Source organism: Neovison vison, chromosome 3 (genome assembly GCF_020171115.1).
Source record: "Neovison vison isolate M4711 chromosome 3, ASM_NN_V1, whole genome shotgun sequence".
NCBI classification, from domain to species: Eukaryota; Metazoa; Chordata; class Mammalia; order Carnivora; family Mustelidae; genus Neogale; species Neogale vison.
In genome coordinates, this window is record NC_058093.1 from 178,316,143 (window position 1) to 178,329,536 (window position 13,394).

The window sequence follows — 13,394 nt, forward strand, 5'->3', positions numbered from 1 at the left end:
TGACTGCTTTTCTCTGAGGGTGTATTGAGGAGTGGGGCCCTGAGCTCTCAGCTCCTCCAGGGCCAGGGATTGGGAGGCCTCCATGTTCATTCTCAGCCTCTAAAGCTGTACAGAAAGCTTTCAGGGAACAAAAGTGACGTAGAACAATCCAGAGTAACTTACACTTGGCCTGGCCCCCTGCAAAGGCAATGCAATTCCGCCATGGGCAAAGACATTTGAGAATCAGTACAACAGACCCCTCCCCTAGAAGATCAGCAAGAACATCCACCCAAGACCAAGTTTACTGATCACACAGACCTATAAAACTCCAGTGCTAGGAGAAAATAGTATATAGAGTTCATGGTTTTTTCCCCCCATGAGTCTTTAGTCTTTCAATTTTAATTATTTTTCTCTTTCCTTTATCAACCAATTTCTTATTTTATCAACTCTTTTTGAAGTCTTCTTTTAATTTTCATTTTTACAGTTACATTCTACCCTTTCAAATATTTAATTTTATTTTTGTATATATGTCAAGTCTTTTTTCTTTACAATTTTAGGATGTAGTTTCTTCTACACTCAGGATATAGCTTATTGCTCTATTCTTTTCACCTTTTCATATTCCTTTCTTTTTGTCTTTTAATTTTCATTTTTAAAATATGTTCTATCTTTTCATTGTATTTAATTTTATTTTTGTACATATGTAAGTTTTTCTTTCTTTACAGTTTTGGGATCTAGCTTTCTAAAAAAAATAAAAATAAAAAACACAACAAAATACACACAGGATCCAGTGTATTACTCTGTTCTGTTCACCTGTCTGATTATACTCTCTCTCTCCCTTTTTTTTTTTTTTTTTGGTTTTGGGTCTCTTCTGATTTGTTTAGTGTATGTTTCTCTGGGTTTGTTGATGCCACTTTAGCATTTTGTTCTCTCATTCACCTATTCTTCTCTGGACAGAAGGACAAGATGGAAAAACACACCCCCCAAAAAGAGAACAAGAAGTAGTACTGACTGCCAGGGACCGAATCAGCATGGATATAAGTGAGATGTTGGAACTAGAGTTCAGAATAATGCTTATAAAGATACAAGCTGAGCTTGAAAAAAAGCACAGAAGACCCTAGAAAATCCCTTTTTGGAGAAAAAAAAAAGAACTAAAATCTAATCAAGTCAAAATTTAAAAGGTTATTAATGAGATGCAATTAAAAAATGGAGGCTTTAACTGCTAGATAAATGAGGCATAAGAGAGAATTAGTGATATAGAAGACCACATGATGGAGGATAAAGAACCTGAGAAAAAGAGAGATAAACTACTACTGGATCACAAGAAGAAATTCAAGAGATGAGTCATACCATAAAGTGAAACAGTATTAGAATATTTGGGATCCCGGAAGAAGAGGAGAGAGAAAGGGGAGCAGAAGGCACATTGGAGCAAGTTATAGTGGAGAACTTCCCTAATCTGGGGAAGGAAACAGACATTCAAGGCCAGGAGGCACAGAGAACGTTCTTCAAAATCAATAAAAATAGGCCAAAACCTCAAAATATAATAGTGAAACTTGCAAATCTTGGAGAAAAGGAGAAAATCCTCAAAGCAGCTCAGGACAAGAGGTCCATAATCTCTAAAAATAAAAGTATCAGACTCACAGAAGACTCATCCACAGAGACCTGGCAGGCCAGAAAGGACTGGCATGATATATTCGGGGCGCTAAATGAAAAAAATATGCACCAATAATACTTTATCCAGCAAAGCTGTCATTCAAAATAGAGATAAAAAGCTTCCAGGATAAAGAGAAACTGAAAGAATTTGTGATCACTAAACCAGCCCTGCAAGAAATATTAAAGGGATCCTATAAGTGAAGAGACAGCCTGAAAGTAACATAGACCAGAAAAGAACAGAGACCATATACACAAACAGTGACTTTACGGGTAATACAATGGCACTAAATTCCTATCTTTCAATAGTTACCCTGAATGTAAATGGGCTAAATGCCCTAATCAAAAGACACAGTGTATCAGATTGGATAAAAAAGCAAGACCCATCAATATCCTGTCTGCAAGAGACTCAGTTTACTTTGTTTTTGTTTTTTTTTTTTACTTTTAATTCAATTAGCCAACATACAGTACATCATTAATTTTAGACGTAGTGTTCAATAATTTATCAGTTAAGACTCACTTTGATCCAAAGACACCTCTAGATTGAAAGTGAGGGGGTGGAAAAGCATTTATCATACTAATGGACAGCAAAAGAAAGCTGGAGTGGCAATCCTTGAGTCAGACAAATTATATTTTAAACCAAAGACTGGAATAAGAGATGAGGAAGGACACTATATCATACTTAAAGGGAACTATCCAGCAAGAGGATCTAATAATTATAAATATTTATGCCCTTAACATGGGAGTAGTCAATTATATAAACCAATTAATAACAAAATTAAAGAAACACATTGATAATAACACAGTAATAGTAGGGGACTTTAACACCACACTCACTGCAATGGACAGATCACCTAAGCAGAATATTAATAAGGAAACAAGGGCTTTGAATGACACACTGAACCAGATAGACTTCATAGATATATTCAGAGCATCCCATCCTAAAGCAACAGATACACATTCTTCCCAAGTGCACATGGAATATTCTCCAGAAGAGATCACATACTGGGTCACAAATCAGGTCTCAACTGGTCCCAAAAGACTGGGATCATTCCCTGCATATTTTCTGATCACAATACTTTCATCAAACTTGAACTCAATCACAGAGGAAATTTGGAAAGAACTCAAATACATGAAGGTAAAAGAGCATCCTGCTAAAGAATGAATGGGTCAAATAGAAAATTAAAGAGGAATTTTAAAAATTCAAGAAAACAAATGAAAATGAAAACACAATTCTTCAAAACTTTTGTGATGCAGCAAAGATGATCCTAAGGGGGAAGTATATAGAACATAAGACTTTCTCAAGAAATAAGAAAGGTCTCAAGTGTGTAACCTGACCTTATAACCAAAGGACCTGGAAAAAGAATAGCAAATAAACCCTAAACCCAGAAGGAGAAGAGAAGTAATAAAGATTAGAGCAGAAATCAGTGAAATAGAAACAAAAAGAATGGTAGACCAGATCAATAAAACTAGGAGCTGGTTCTTTTAGAGAATTAAGAAGGTTGACAATCTCCTAGGCCAGACACATCAAAAAGAAAAGAGAAAGGATCCATATAAATAAAATCATCAATGAAAAAGGAACTATCACAAGCAACATTGAAGAAATACAAACAATTATAAGAACATATTATGAGCAACTATATGCCAACAAATGAGGCAATCCGGAAAAAATAGATGCAACCCTAGAGACATATAAACTACCATAACTGAAACAGGAAGAAAGAGAAAACCTGAACAGACCCATAACCAGCAAGGAAATTGAAGCAGTAATCAAAAATCTCCCAAAAAACAAAAGTCCAGGGCTAGATGGCTTCCCAGGGGAATTCTACCAAACATTTAAAGATAAATTTAATACCTATTCTTCTGAAACTGTTACAAAAAAATAGAAATGGAAGGAAAACTTCCAAACTCTTTCTATGAGCCAGATAAAGACCCCACCAAAAAGGAGAATTACAGACCAATATCCCTAATGAATATAGACACAAAGATTCTTACCAAGAATCTTACCAAAGGCAGAGGCTTTAACCCACTGAGCCACCCAGGCGCCCCCTGGGGCTTTTTTAGTATCTAAATATGAAGCTCTCCAGTAAGTTTAGGTTCGGTTACAAGAACATTCTCTCAAACTGGATTTTAAGAGGCCAGGGACTCTGGAGAATGATCGAACAGTTAATAAGTTACAATGTTTAGCATTTTCTGTTGATGTAAATAAGTGAGAGGGTATAAGAAGTGGGATACAGAACCTACTGAACCTCTCAAATAGGTGAGACCCAGGTATATTTATTACTAGGGGAAAAGTGAACAGGACTCCCTTTCCCCTACTCAAACCCACGTTCCATGATTTAGTTCTGCCACATTCCATCAAACACCACTCAGATCCTCCAAACACAAAAAAGTTCACTTTTTAAAAGTCTAACACATTGTGGGTTCACCTATAACTTTCCAATAAAAGGGAGAAAAGGAAAACAGAAACAGAATAAAGATTTAGAAGGTTGAGATTTTATGTCCAACTAGAAAAATTTGTTTTTTGGTGTCTCGGTAAAAAGCCCCCCAGTGATTTCAAATCCAAGGGCCATAGGGTTGGCTCTCAAATTGAATCCCAAGGCAGCGGGGCTTCAGAGTCACTAAATTTTGCTCACCCATCAGAAAGGAGATGCAGGAGGCCGTAATGAGATACCAGGCTAGAAGAAGTGCTAAACACAGAGAGACCAGAGCAAATCTTCATCCCATGAAGAGTAGAAAGCAGGTAGAGGGAAAGGTGGGGAGGACAGAGTCTTGGCAGCTGCCTCAAGGCAGCTATGAGATCTATGATTTAAATATGTATTTCCACAGAGAACAGTATCACATCTGGAGCCCACCATTAAATTTCTCCCAACACTAAACAGATGCTTACTTTTTAGATGCTAAACTGTGTGCTTAAATATATTCTAACCTAACGTTTTCTAAATACAACAAATGTAATTTTTTTTTTTACAATGGCCAAAATTGTTCTAATAGGATATTAGCACCAGAAAGGACCAAAGAAATGAACTCTCGTCATCCTCATTTTTAGGAAGGAAGAAACTGAGTCCCAGACAGTTAAGTGACTTAATGACTCGACACAAAAAGACTGCGACCGACCTGGAAGGAGGACCTCAATAGTGATTTTCACTTTAAATATTTGAAGCTCATAAAAAACATACACATCCCGTGGACTAACAGGAGCTGTTAAGAAAGCGTTAAGTGCTGACCCAAAGCATTTCCCGGGGATCCCTGAGGGACATGAGCTTGGGCCACACTGATGCCGCAATTTCAGCAGGGCCAGAAAAGGGTTCCCTGCAGAAATCGCTGGCCTCTCCCAGTAATGGGGTGCCACTGTGGACATCCTGACAGGGAGTCAGAGCAGCAGAGAGGAAGGCAGAGACACCATAAGGTAACAAAGGACACCATGCCAATGAGACATACCTGGCATCCTCCAGAGGCAACCTGGTGAATAGAGGAGAACCTGGAAGGATTCTGGAATTCCTGAGATTCTGCCAGAGAGGAGGCAGGGAAATACTATTTTCTGACAATTTTTAGTCCATTGTTTAACTCCCAGGCAGGATGGCTGAGACCAGCAGCTCATACAACCATCATAGCAAACACATAGCAATAGTCTTGACCATGAGCCTGACACCAGGCAAGGCAGCCCACACACATCCTTCAGAACTTCCACAGCCTCACCCGCTAAGCCTTCGTCTACTCACTGCATCAGAGAACCCCGCAGAAGTTCCGAGACCCGTGGCAGAGTTACAGTTTTATTCCGGGTCTCCTAACATGGGAACTACCCCGGGAGAGTCACCGGCTCCATCATGACCCATTTTCCCAAATCACTATCTAAATGGGTCATTCTGAAGAGCACAGTTCAAACTCTATAGGCATTTTCCTTCCTCCTTGTTTTCAGAACATCATTTGGATACAACTGACAGAGGAGAAGTTTATTTCCAGAAAATTATGTTCCAAGTAACTCTTTATGCCCTCATTTCTAACCCATGCTTTTCTCTGAACATTTCAACATTTCTGAAATCAGGATGTGAAACTGATTCGTAGACTCAATGTGACGGTGTTTTCTCCCTTGAAAAGCTGTTATTAATTTGGTGGGGTAACTATATAGCATCTGGGTCTCCAGAAGTGATCTTATTTATTTTTAGGGTATCAATGCCTTTGCAAAGCTCAGATGAACCATTATAAGAGGTGGGATCCTAGAAAGTAATTTTTAAATGCTTACCTGACATGTTTCGGGCCTGAACCATTCCTGTTCTATATAGGCTTTCTATCCATAATGCAAGGAAATGAGGATACAGCAAAAGGTGGGGAAAAATCTGGAGTCTTTATTTCCTAGACTCAGTCACTAAGGATCAGCTGAGGCCTATCTGTAGCAGATCCAAAATTCCCTGAATGGTCCAGTGGCAGCAGAATGTCATTGCATTTAACATAGGGGTGATCAGAAGGCATCCAATATGGGGGGGGGTGAGGCATGCTTTGTCGTCATGGTACTGAGTTCAAGATTAGCAGATTAACTCATTTTCGCTAGGGAAACATCAAAATTGAACGTATATATTTGGTTCATTTCATAGTTCTACAAAATTAAGCTCTCTTACATAATTCCATCTATAAAGTGGAATTAATAAGACCAACAGCAGATAGCTACTATAAAGATTGTTGCCTGTTAATAAAAATCATTCAAAACCTCTTTGTGAAATAAAATGAAAAGTAAAAAGATTGTGGCCTGTAATAGATGTTCGTTCAGTAAATGTTAGTTACCTTCCCTGAGTAATATTTTATGCTTCTTCCTGTCATAAAGAGGAGAATCTCACCATTCTAAATAATACATATATGAAAATAACTTGCAACCACCAAGGGTGAGACAACCCAAAATACCAAAGTGTTTCATCTGCTTCAAAAGCTGTGAAGTGAAAATCAGTAGTGAATTAAAACAAAAGGTACACAGCTTCAAAGAGAAGGCTGACTTGAATGGGGAAAAAAAAAATGAATATAACTCTAAGTCCAGCATGAGACGATGACTCAGAAAATTGGACTCCACTACCGTGTGATTCTTACTGTACCAGTCAATGGCTGCCTTGTGTAGGGAAGGGTGAGATTTCCCCAAATTAATAGAATGATCCTTTCATGCCTTCAGGAATTGTGTGTAACTTTTCAAGAAACAAGGCTCACCAAGGGAAATTAAAAGAGGAAAGTAAGAATATAGGTTAGTTGCGGTGGTTACATTTTAGTTTTTTCTTTCTTTTTGGGCTCCTAATAATTTTGCCTGATTAGAGCATGCAGTTGTCAGTTACAAAAAAGAGAATCTGCATATTGGTTTTGGAGAAAGTGTTGCCAACGTGTGATCTCTCTACTTATTCCTGCCACTGAAATCATACAGAAAGCTACTGAACATCTATCTTTGCAACAAGTAATGCAAATACAGATCTATTTAAAATATAAATGATTCTGTCGTATACTCTCTTCCGATCATGATTATCCTCAAAGGGAACCTCAAAATTCTATCATGCTAGCTACTGGGGTCCATTAGGTCCATTAGGACCCCAGATCCATTTTCCACTTTGCTCAGCTTGGTCCTAGGGAGTTGGATGGGAAGGTCTACCTCTGCGAATTGCATCATTCAGGCTGCCTGACCCTCTCACTCCGGTTGGCTTTGGCCATTAGGAGGAAAGCAGAAGAGGAAAGAGAGGGAGGTGGGGATATTTTCTCCAGGCTTCCTCCCTGCTTTAGTGTCTGTCACAGGCCACATCTGTCTCCAGGACAATTCTTGTTAGATGGTCTCCCTCCCCCTATTTCAGCCCACAGTGGGCTGTTAAAAGTTTCCTCCCCTTACCATTTCAGCCTAAGGGTGGTGATGGCTTCCTGCTCTTCTGGTCCTCGTGACTCAACATTCCTTGTTGCTTCTGTGAAATTCCCTACCTTACATTTTCCGACATTCACAGCTGAACACGCCTCCTGTTTCCTGTGATGGTCCTGATTGATACATCCACAAAGAAGCTCATGGATACTAAAATTTGTTCTTTACTTCCAATAATTCAGGTAAAACAAAATCCTATATTTTAGCATATGCTTTTTTTTTTTTTTAATTCATTTAGTTGACCAAGCCACACTAGACAGAGAAGCATTAAGACTGAAGATCATCCAGTATGGGGAAATTGTCTACATATTTTAAAAACTCAGTGAATCTTCTTGCATGATGTTTCTCTGTGTGTGGTACTGTTTCAGATAAACAGGGTGTTGTATATGGTAATTCAAGTTATTTCCAAAGATAATGCTTTGGCAGCTTGGTTATTCAGTGTGCTCCGTGGAGTCTGACAACATGACACATTTACAGGCAGGTGTTGAAGAAACAGCTGATACTCCAACTCTTGGTGTCACAGGTAGTTACGGTGATCATTTTGTAATCTGTTCAGAACCCTCACAATGATTTTGTCCTTTATCTGCATAGGGAGCAGCAGTTAAGACCTTAACTCATTAAAATACCCTGAGTAGATATGAATAAATTACATATTTCGGTTTAGAACACTTAAGAATTTCATTAAAATAGGTTTCAATAGATATCTTGGAAATGAAACTTAACCCATCTAAGTCACTATCCCTATCAGAAATTAATTAAGGAGAATAATTTCATGCAACTTTGAGGAAATAGCAATGATCAGGAAGAAGCAAGGAAGGATAGAAATTAATTACATGACCATGGGCCTTATAATTGGAAAAAGATCATCCCAGACAGAGTGTCCTGGCAACACAGGGCTAGAACAGACACAGTATTCTATTCCTGTCCCTTCCTGCTTCTGGTTCCTCATGACATCCACAGAAATTTCCATATGATATAGAAGCAACCAAAAAAAAAAAAAAAAGCTTCAAAGGATGAGGGAGAAGAGAGAAAATGGAGGGAGAGAGAGGCACAGGGAATTTTAATTCTGGAGAGGACTTAGAGCTTGTTCATTGCTTATCATCTCTTAATGCCCTTAATGTAATGAAATCAATCTCTGAAATAAATTTCCATGTGACATGAAAATGAGAACAAAGGTGAAAAGAAAAACAGCTACAATTATCACAATAACCCCCCCTCCCCATATTCTAAACGCAAGCCTATTAGAAATACCGTAAGAAAATACCCACCTTCAACCTGACAAGAGTAAAATGCAGTTCCCACAGAGGAGCACTAAAATTACACTTTGAAACAATATTCAGCTTTACAGACAATGACCGAAACACACATTTAAATGAATATAAAGTACCACCTCCTACTTACTGACCTAGGAAACACAAATGAAAATAACCTAATGTTCACAGGAATGACAAGGATTCATACAAATTCCCGTAAATGAAGGCAATGAACTTGGAAACCACACAACAGTCAGCTGACAACAGTCAGCAAGAGTCAAAACACTGATCCCAGGGGCGCCTGGGTGGCTCAGTGGGTTAAAGCCTCTGCCTTCGGCTCAGGTCATGATCCCACGGTTCTGGGTTCGAGCCCCGCATTGGGCTCTCTGCTCAGCAGGGAGCCTGCTTCCTCCTCTCTCTCTGCCTGCCTCTCTGCCTATTTGTGATCTCTGTCAAATAAATAAATAAAATCTTTTTAAAAAAAAAAAAAAAAACCTGATCCCAGCCTGGGACCTAGTAATTCCAACTTCAGAATCAGGACCCACAGATGCAACCTGAAAGGAAAACAAAGTCATAGGTGCAAATTGTTATGACCGTTTTTTTGTTTTGTTTTTTAAGATTTTTATTTATTTATTTGACACACAGATCACAAGTAGGCAGAGAGAGAGGGGAGGAAGCAGGCTCCCCACGGAGCAGAGAGCCCGATGCGGGGCTCGATCCCAGGACCCTGGGACCATGACCTGAGCCGAAGGCAGAGGCTTTAACCCACTGAGCCACCCAGGTGCCCCATGTCCACTTTTTTAACACACCTTCAATAATGTGGAAATAGCCTTTTCCCAGTTATAAGTGAGTAAGCAAAAAATGATATGGCAATAAGACCAAATAAAATACTTTGAAATCTGAAATACACAAATTCCACACATCCTGGTTAAGTATCTCTAAAACAATCTTTAGTGAAAAAAGTAGACATAAAATAGTAGATCCGTTCACTTATTCAATAAGTATCTGTTAAATGCTTACTGCTTGCTCACATCCCTGAGATTTAAATAGTCATCCCATGTTCATTTGTCATGAACATCTCCAAGTTAAGTACACCAGCCAAGGTCACAAAGGTTTTAGTGGTGAGCAGTGTCAGGCGTCTGTTACTGATACTAAGCCTTTAGCAGCAAAATATTGTCTCTCCACTAGAATTAAAGTGATAGGTTCCTATTTCCATAGGCTTTGTGGTAAGTTGGAAAAAAAAAATTCAGCCAAATACAATCTTGAGACTTGCAAAGTAGAATTCATTAACAAATATGATTATTTCATTTTCTGAAGAACAACGAAGGGTGGGAAAGTCATTAAAAGATGCACTTCCAGACACCCAACTATTTATGACGTCTCAGCTCACTAAAAAATGTATTACTCTGTAGACAAGAAAATGTATTTTTAATCTGAGTGATGAGTATTTAAATACTTATACTATACAGCACTTAGAGGGATGTAGGCACACTATGTTCCCATAAATAATTAAATGAGAACTATAGCTAAAGACATAAAAAAAAGGGGGTCATAATTTCCTCTACCCATGGAGGAGAATTCAAAGCTGTCTTTATGGTGTCAACTCATTATACAGCGTACTCTTATAAATGCTAACGACTCTAGGAAACTATTAAAATATTCAGCAACCCATATCGGATTTCCTTTCTTGTCAAACCCTCCCAGCTTCTCCCACCCATAAAAAAAACCTTACTAGAGTGTCTCTTGTAAAAGACTAGTAAGAATGGTGTTTGGTTTATAGTAAGATTGTTATTTACCTCTTGTTCAAGGTGATCATGACAACATAAAATATAGCTATGTGGCAGTAATGTAATAAATATTTTTTGATCATGTGGTTGTAAAACATACAAAGATAAGGAGCTCCATTAGGCACATTTAATAATGACTAGATGACTCTTCAGCTCTGTGGAGTCTTGTCCGAAGTTGTTATAAAAAGGAAATGCATTTGAACAACAGCAACAAAAACTTTCTAGAGTTTGTATATTCCCCAATTTTCTCTGAGTTTTAATTACCAATTTCCTGAATCCTAATTTTTTTTTAAAGATTTTATTTATTTATTTATTTGACAGAGAAAGAGAGAGAGATCACAAGTAGGCAGAGAGGCAGGCAGAGAGAAATGGTGGGGGGAGGGGGAGAAGCAGGCTCTCCGTGGAGCAGAGAGCCTGATGTAGGGCTCAACCCCAGGACCCTGAGATCCTGATCTGGGCCAAAGGCAGAGGCTTCACTGGGCCACCCAGGCGCCATCCCCAAATCCTAAATTTTGCCAATTTTTAAAAAATTAATTAATTAATTAACGAGAGAGAGAGAGCAAGAGCAACAGAGAGCGCAAGCTAGGGACAGGGGGGCAGAGGAAGAGAGAGAGAAGCAGACTCCCCACTGAGCAGGGAGCCCTATAAGGGGCCTGAACCCAGGACACTGAGATCATGACCTGAGCCGAAGGCAGACACTTAGCCACCCAGGTGCCCCTCTTCCAATGTTTTGGAAAATAAGTTTTTGCAAAATAGGTATATCCCTCCTCAAGTCTATGTACACTCTGCTTGGTTTGAGGGTTTTCGCGGGGGAGGGGGGCCATCGCTGTTCTAAATGAGGATTCCTGCCAGGAGAGTGACTCTCTGATGCTTCAAGGACATTAATCAGATTCACAGCTGGTGGCACAGTGATCTGGATTAAAAACACTGAGATCCTTTGATTATTTCAACTTATCTTTGCTAGAATTTTTTCTTCCATCACTGGTCACTTAAGTAAAATGTGTTTTGTCTTCCTCAGGGTAGGCATCAATTTGAATTAAAAGGAGCAACTTGCAAGACCCATTTATTTTCCTCTGTGGAGCAAGGAGCGGGGGAGGAGTAGGAGAAAGAAGGCACCGAAGTACAGAGAAGGAGGAGGGCTAATACAAACTGCTCCATTCCTTGGAAGCTGCCTCTCACACGACCCCCCCCCTCCCAATTCTCATTCCCACTCTTCTTGGGCTTACCGAGCTTGACCAAGACCAGGGCAGGCAGCCCTGATGGAGGGAGAGCAGTTCCCAAGGACATTGTTTGAGGTCCCAATGTATCTCTCTGACTCTGTAGAGTCATGCAGATCTCAGGATGTAGCAAGGGCCTACTCCTTCCCCTCCCATCCCCCACCATAAAACCCACAGCTGGGCCACCTCACGTCTATTGGAATGGCTAAATCAAAAGTACTCACCGCACCAAGACTGACAAAGATGTGGAACAATGGAACGCTCATGAATTGCTGGAGGAGGTGCAAAATGATGAAGCCTCTCTGGAAGCTTAACAGCTTCTTACAAAGTTTTTACCATACGACCCAGCAATCTTACACTCCTGTGCATTTACCCAAAGAAGTGAAAATTTATGTTCACACATACCCAAAAAATTACACACGAATGTTTATAATCACCAAAAGCTAGAAACGATTTAAATATCCTTCCAAAGGGAAATGGATAAACACACTGTGGTTTATCTATAAATTGAAATTGTATTGTATGAATTATATCTACACAATGAAGTAATACTCAGCAATAAAAAACAACATCCAACACCATTCAAGAACTTGGATGAACTTCAAAGACATTATGCCACGTGAAAGAAGCCACGATCATACGGTTACGTATGATACCATACAAATGACTCCATTTACATGATATTCTAGAAAACATGAAACTAGAGTGATGGAGAAAAGATTAGAGGTTGCCAGGGCAATGGGCAGAGGAGGAATGTGACTACAAAGGGGCAGCACAAGGAAGATTTTTATAGTGGTGGCACCGTCCCAGATCCTGACTGTGGTATTGGTTACATGAATCTATACATACTCAAATACTCAATACACATGAAAATTCAAATTTATTGTGTGTGTATATGTACATAAGTATTTATTTATTTAAAAATAAAATAAATAAAAGGAGCTTTAAAGACAGACAGAGAGAGGGAGACAGAGGAAGAGAGAGAGAGAAAAAAAACCCACACCTGGAATCAATAAAAAATCAAAAACGAAAACACTATGCATCCATCCTTTTCCTGCTCTTTTCCATTCCATAAACATTCATAGAGTCTCTACACTCTAATACCTTACTTTTCAGGTTTAGGAGGGGGAAATATCATTTGCTAGGTTGAGGGTGGATAGAGGGAATAAACATTAGGAAAATAAAATTTCCAACAGCACTGCAATGATGCATAAAATTTGGGGTATGTCTTTTTTTTCTTCTTCTCTTTTCTTTCTTTCTTTCTTTTTTTTTTTTTAAATAAAACTTGTGCAGGGACTCACCTTTATTCTGACCCCTGAGTAGAGGGTGAAAAAAGAAATGTCAGGAGTGAAGGAAAGTAAAATCAACAAAAACTTTCAGAGTATTTCAATATACGGTCTCCAGGAAAGGGCGATCATCACAGAATAGATGTGGGATGTGATCCTTTATAGCCATACCCTTCCCAGAAAAGGAAAATAGTTGTCAAGTAATGCCAGGCCAACTGCTGTCTGAAGGACACTCTGGATTTCTTTCCTAAGAAAGGACACTAAGTTAAGCACGCTCTGGACTTGGATGAAAGTGCTTTTGACAATGGTGAATTCTCTTAGTGTGTCTCATCTTTGAAAAACAGGAAAAA